General features: G+C 37.8%; 1 pseudogene; it reads right to left on the reverse strand.

Annotated features, from left to right (window-relative positions):
- Positions 1-4711: 4711 nt before the first annotated feature.
- Positions 4712-6720, reverse strand: LOC145905622 (uncharacterized; annotated as a pseudogene).
- Between the last annotated feature and the right edge of the window lie 679 nt (positions 6721-7399).

The raw sequence follows: 7399 nt of genomic DNA on the forward strand, positions 1-7399 counted from the left end.
TAAAAAAAAATGCTTTTCAGTGTCGTGCCTTTACGAGGAATCGCGCTATCATTAGGATTGTCACCGGACCCAAATTTGTATAAAATACAACTAACAGGGTGGGAAGTTAGCACACTGGTTTCAAAAGTTAAAGATCCGGTGTGAAACTGGAATACTAATAGGAGTTGCCGGACTATTGCTGCAGGTATAGCAAGTAGTCGGTGCGTACACAATAGTGACCATTGCTGAGAGTTATTTAGTCACTTCGGCACAGCCCCCGTATAAGTTTTACGTATTTATATAAACGTAGGTACTAAAGCAACTTAGTGTTTGAAGCTTAATGTAGCTAATAATGCATTATCTAAAGATACATAATGCACATACAAATTTAGGATATTTTTTGTTTTAAAACACAATATCTGCCAATTCCAAAAGATAGTGCATTATATGTAATATGTAAGTGATCGGTTTCATAACCAATAACGTATCTGTAACCGAAAGATCCAACTGATATTTCAACCAACTTTACTTTATGTTGGTATGAACGATCGATTTGTCAAAATTCAAAACGAATACAAAGACAAGGTACCATGGAAAGAATTCTAGATTTTTTAAATTCTTTCATTTCATCAAAAACTTTTATCAAAAAGCGGGCACAAGAGACTTAATTGCGCTTTTCAAAACAGCCACCACAACTATAAGCACCACCTTAGTAATGCAACCTACGATTTCGTTCCGCTGTTTGGCAAGAAAGTCATTTGAAATGGCTGTGACTGGAGAGTACATTCACAGCATAGAGCATACCAACCATAGCGTTGACGGGGACAACTTTTACCCAAAAGTATCGGTTCCTCTTGGGCCAGAAAGGCGTGAAACAGAGGCTTGATAAACAGTCACCAACGGAGAAATATTGCCAGGCAACTACAGAAGTATTGTTAATTGTGATATGGCATCCGGAAGAGATTTTAACGTGATCGCCTTGCTCATGCTCATAAAAATATCAATCAAAAGTCAGTTTTGGTGTTGCGGTTTTGCTACAGGCTTGTTTATATCATGAGCTGTCAATTAAGACAACTATACTAGATTTTTAATGCTTAAGATATATGACATTAAGGAACAGAACAAAGAAGGTAAGGATAAGATAACTTATAATACTGAGTCTGACATGCTATGTATTTTCTAGATTGTTTCGAAAATGTCCGATAGCCAGTAACATATATAACGACAACCACCATGGTTCCTCTTTTCCCATTGCGGCAGTAAACTCGCACAGACAGTATTTGTCAAATCCTGAACAAACCTCCTGTTTGCGATATGGTCCATAGCTGAAACAAGCAGTGTTACTTGAGCGAAACAACAAATGGCAATAAAGTTGTAAACTTGAATTTAAGTTTTCAGTTTCGGGGTTATCGTTTTAGCATCCTTGACTGTAGGCTTGAGTTGACCTTGACTGTGGTCTCGAAAAATTTACTCCCCGATTAATATAAAATGTGCACCCCATAACGTTTACTCCTGTGTATTCAATGACAGACTCTCATGTACAACGCAGATTTGTATATATCAGGTATGTTCTATGCCCACAAGACGCCCTGCTATTTGTAACTATGTGGTAAGGAACGCCGGCCGCAGTATCTCACCTATGCGTAACTAAATGTCAAGCTACAAAGGGCTTATCGGGCAAACCAAACATCCTACGTTTGTGGTTGTTTTTTTGTGATATTCTTGACACAAATATCGGCTTAAAGCTTTTCTTTAATATTTGTTTTATTTTCGACCTCGATTTTTACAGAAGCACGAATTCTTATCATGAACATCACAAACACAATTGAAAAGTTATTATTATCCAAAGCATGATATTACGAACGATAACCAGCAAGTGACGTAACAGAACTCAAGACATTTGTATTCGAGAAACAAAATATTTCGCCATAACTTTGGCCACATTTTCGTGTACAGCAATGGGTTGATGGCACTATTTATGGGTAAGAGCAAAGCTAAACCAAAATAAAGGATGAAATCCCCGAATTTCGACCCCTCTCCGAATGTTCTCATCAAAAATATCCCACTCAATGGTACTATGCACACAAAATCGGTGACGACGATGGCGAAAATACGTCGGTGCATGCGAAGGTTCTCAACATTTTCTCTATTCTGTCCGGATGCTGGCGAGCAATTCGAGGTTAACGTACGGCGACATATGAAGAAATAAGTAACTGCCATGTAAATATTGGCAAAAACAAGTAAAAATTCGATGCTCGGAACGGATTTCGTGACCAAGTAGTTGGGCATACAGTACACGACCGTATTGTAATATTTCTTTGTTGTCAACGCGACCGGATCAAACATGTTCGGGTCACTAAACGTCTTTCTAATATCAGACCAAGAACGCTGACTGGAGAGCAAGTGCGAACAATTCACTTTGCACAGTATTTCTCCCAACATCCCAACCATTCTTCGAAGGCGACATCAAATCAATCGAGCGCTTGGGCAATCGTCTACGACATAAATGCCGTCACTAAAAATGACCTCCAGGTTCATCAGAGGCATAAAATCAACAGTTATCCATAGAATCCACGAAAAGGTGGCGACCGTTACAACAGGTTTAATCGAAATAGTTTTACAAGGCTTGAATATATTGTACAGTCGACATGTTGTTATCACGACGAGCGTGGTGACCGATACTTCGCTGGAGATTAAACTTAACATGCCCAAAAATGTACAAGAATTTTGTTCCTGCCAAATTTGTGATTGTAGTTGACCATAACATGGGGGACCGTAAATGGCCTCCAGTATCACGTATACGAAAATATACATTCCCATCAAAAGATCTGCTGCTCCCAGATTTATCAACAGTATCTTGTGGACGATCTTCTGGTTAGGCATTGACCTGGCATGTCTGTACAGGACGACAGAGCTATGAATAATATTGCCCAAATTTCCGAATACAGCCATCAGAGCCACACTCCAATTAAATGCCATTAATGGCAATGAAACTCGGTCTTCACAATATTTTGCAGTGGCGCGGAGGTTTTGAAACGAGCAGTTGTGGAGTAGTTCAGTTGCTTGTTCTTGCTACAAACTTACACAAAAAAGCCATTTTTCGATTTGGGTGGCGACAGAACACTATTGTTATCTAAACTGGCGTAGGCATTCACACCCAAAGTAGAAAACCTTGATATTTTTACAAGTCTGATGATGGATGTTGCTTTTTATTAAGAGTCCGTCTCAAATATTGCATGTCAGAAAAGACGAAGCAACGTTTCAACTAATCGTAACTTAACCCTTTAAGCCCCACCAAGCCAATACATTGGCTTTGGCTAGACAACAGAGCGCCTTTTTTCTTTCGGGCATATCTCACGCTGTGGTGCGCGTAACGACTTGAGGTTTTCACCAACGGATAGCGCAAGGGCTGTAGTTTCACATAAAAATAACAAAGTTGTACCTTTGTATTTGAACTTTTTTCGTAAATTGTCGTTGTTTGAAACCAACTTTTTTGAAAAATAAGCAGAAAATTTTTAGTGATGTCACTGCATACTACGGTGGCCCATAAGTGCCACCGCAAAATATTAACGAAGCGCGAAATATATTTTCACTGCGCGAAATATTTTAAGACTGCGTGAAATATATTTTCACTGCGCGAAATATTTTTTCACAGCGCGAAATATATTTTCACTTCGCGAAATATATTTTCACTGCGCGAAATATATTTCGAGATCGCGAAATATATTTCGACCGCTACAAATAAAATTTCGTAACATCGCGAAATATATTTTCACTGCGCGAAATATATTTACATCGCGCGAAATATATTTCATGTGACGCAAAATGTGGTGACAGGCCAGGTTCTCGTTGATTTCACTCCGTTCGTATTTTTGCATGACGGGTGACTGACTATATCAGCTAAGTAAGCATTTACCTATATACTCCAGTTGTTGGCAGGGACTGTTCAACTGATTGAATTGTTTAAATTGTGATCACTATGTGGGACTTGATCATTCATTTTGTACCCATTGTGGCCATGGTAAGTGTGTTTGTATTGTGTATTTCCAGTTGGCCTACATTCATTGCAATTTTGTTATTTCGGTTTGGACAATACAATTTTTCCTTGCAGGGACCACCTTTGATGAAACACACCTCATCACCCACTACTTTCAACTAGGATATGAACACTCTGAAATTTTGCATTTGTTACAAAATTACCACAATGTAACTTTCAGTTTGAGAACCTTGAAAAGACGCTTACAAGAAATGGGGCTGCATAGACATGGTGCTTGGCAAAAAGATCCGAATATTATAAATGATGCTGAAAAACGAATCAAAGAAATTATAGAAGGTCCATCTTCATGTGGGGGGTGCCGTTCTGTGTGGCATGGTTTGGAGATGGAGGGTTTGAGAGTTCCAAGATCCTTTGTTGCAGAAGTTGTACAAAGGGATAATGGAGGTTGCAAAAGAATAAAAAGTCAAAGTACACAGCCATTTATGCATGTTTGGACTTCAGAATAATTGAACTTTGTTGTTAGTACAAGTACGTTCATTTTCATAATACAAGTAAATTACAGGCAACCTTGTGAAAAATTGTTTTACAATATTACTCACTGATTAACAATCAGCATACTGCACTACTAGAATCTAAACAGGTGGTTTGTAAATGCTAGGATACAAATTGTAAATTTTTTTTCATTGTATTGCGAAAAATGATGGAATGGAAAAGTGTGAAAGACAGCATGCAGTGTAAATGAAGAAAAGTGTGTGCATAAATATACAGTGGTGAGTAGCAGTGGAACAAAAATCTCACAATTATGCAGCAGCACCTTTAAAATGGAATACAAAGTGTCAGGTAAAAACAATTTTGGTATCAAAGGTAGAAATATGCTTTCACCAAAACAAACACGAGGCAGTTGAATAAAAAAATAAAACACTAGTTTTGCTTGGACAATGCTGACGGTCACGAACACAATAGTGAGTACGTAAAAAATCTAAATTGCTGTTTTGACATATAACACTTGAAACATGCAATGAAGTAACAACTACTTATGAATATAAACAATGAAATAGAATATTTTTTTCAATGTAAACCAAAAGCCTGGCCATTGGACATTGCTGTAATAAAGATGGGTTTGAAATCTTGAAGTTCTTCCATATGTTTAGTAGGGAGCGTAATTGTTTTCGCACATGCGCCAACAACAGGAAAACAGATTGTGTGGTTTGGGTTGTTGCTCATGTAGTCATGATTAAATTCCACAGATATGGACAAACTGTCACCAAATATTGGCCTATGTTTTTGGCCTGTTAGCCAACCGAGCACACCAGCTGGAGTACAATCAGCTGCTGCAGTCATTGTCTCTCCAATATTTTCTGCATTGACTTCATTTTCACTGTTAGTACTGCAGTAAGCCAAAACTTCTTCTGTGGGGGCCTGAATACAGTTATCCTCAATATAGTTTAAGAAATCTTGAAAGTTATCCATTATCTTCTCCTCTACGCACCGCTTTGTGGAATTTTTTGAGGAATATTGTGGTTGAAGTAAACTTAACACATAATTGGCATCAACTGTCAATTTGCCTGGAATGAATAAAGGTGCAAAAAGTAAGGCATTATTTTTGACAACATTGAACAAACCAAACAGATTCAGTCCTGAAGCAAACTCTTTGAGGTAGCAAAGCCGCTTATTAGTGATGCTTACCATGATTGTGCGACTAATTGCACTGGCGCTATCAATATTGATTTTGCCTGTGTATCCATTTTCTGTTATTATGTCAGTATGAACTAATGGGTCAGCACAAACTCTCTGTATCAGTTGAACTTCATTCTCAGTAAAGTGTTGGTCAAGATTTAGGTTGGTTATATCAACTAAATCCATGTTAGCAAGAATTGTGAACACATTTGGGTGTAAGCAATGTGGGGCAGGCCCACCTTGCACCAAACTTGAAGCTATTATTTCACCACACACTTTGAAATGTCCATTTTGGACATGAAGCATTGAGTCAACTGGGGTACCATCAGGAAAGAATTGTTCACAAATACTTTGCAAAACAAGACTAAAGAACTCCTTAGCCATTGCACCAGAATCAATCCCCTGTCTCACCTTGAAATTGGACAACCAATTTCTTTTTGGTTTCTCTTTTCCACAAGTTAAGTTGACGTTGAATATGAGCCCCACGGCGCACACAAATAAACAACTGGTCTAAATCATCAACTTTTTTATGCAACGACTCTAGTGCAGAATTCAAATCATTGAATTTTTTGCCATCATGATTGTCGAGTTTTGGGGCTAACAAGTCCCATTGATTGCCAATAATATTGTCCAGTTCACCAGAATCAAAGTAATCAGTAAAATCAGGCATTGAACTTTGTAGAATACAAGGAGATTGTTTTCCATTACTAGAGCATTCAATGTTACTTGAATCATTTGTTTCGTCATCTTCACTGTCACATTCAAGCAAATATAACATGATCTTTTTGAAATCTTTACCGATGCTCTCCTTGTTTTTGACTAGAGTGAATGGCTCATTTGTTCCAGGCAATACTTCAACAATTCGCCCATCTTTAAAAGCAAGGTGGTACACTGCACCATGTCTTTGACTCTTTGGATAAAATTGAAAGTACCGTTCTTTGGCTTTATTCAGTATGGATTGAACACACTCTTTTTTCCCAACATTAATTATAATGGATTGACCCCGAACTGGCTTTAACTTCAAATCTTTGCCTCCATATTCAAGCATGCCTATGTTAATGCACACTTTCTCATTTTCTTTTTAGGTATAACTACACGAAAACATGGTGTTATTGAACTGGAAAAGCGATGATTGTGTAGAGTATGAATTTTCCTATGATTTTTGTGTTGAAATTGTTAGTCTAGCGTTTGTAGAAATAAAGTTATAGGTACCTGAACTTAAGCATCAAAAATTTTCAATTTTTAAAAAGTGATTGCGGGGCTTAAAGGGTTAAGTTAGTGTGACTTGGAATGTATTATTCATCAAATATTTTGAAAGAAGTTGATTAAAAACAAATTAAAATTTAAAGACTTTTCTACAGGTAAGGTATTAGTATCGCAATGGACAAAGACACAGCTCTGATCTCTACAACCGTTGCTTGAACTCAAAGTCCACAAAACTCATCAGATCTTTGCACTCAACAAACAAATTCAAACGATATCAAACCAAATATAGTTTGAGATGCATCACCACTGATTTCAAGACTATTACATAGCACTACTAGGAAAGAACGTTCGCCGCAACTCTTTGCACTCCGGTACACCCACAAACTCCTCGTAAACATGCTTGCAGTGTGTTATTTAACAATGCATAACAAACATCACCTTGTGATATTTCGTCATCCAAAACCCAGTTCTGCACAACAACGCGGCGGCTATGGCCCTCTTTTTATATATTTTGCTAACACCAATCACCCATTGTCCAGC

This window comes from Ascidia mentula, chromosome 6 (assembly GCF_947561715.1).
Source record: "Ascidia mentula chromosome 6, kaAscMent1.1, whole genome shotgun sequence".
NCBI classification, from domain to species: Eukaryota; Metazoa; Chordata; class Ascidiacea; order Phlebobranchia; family Ascidiidae; genus Ascidia; species Ascidia mentula.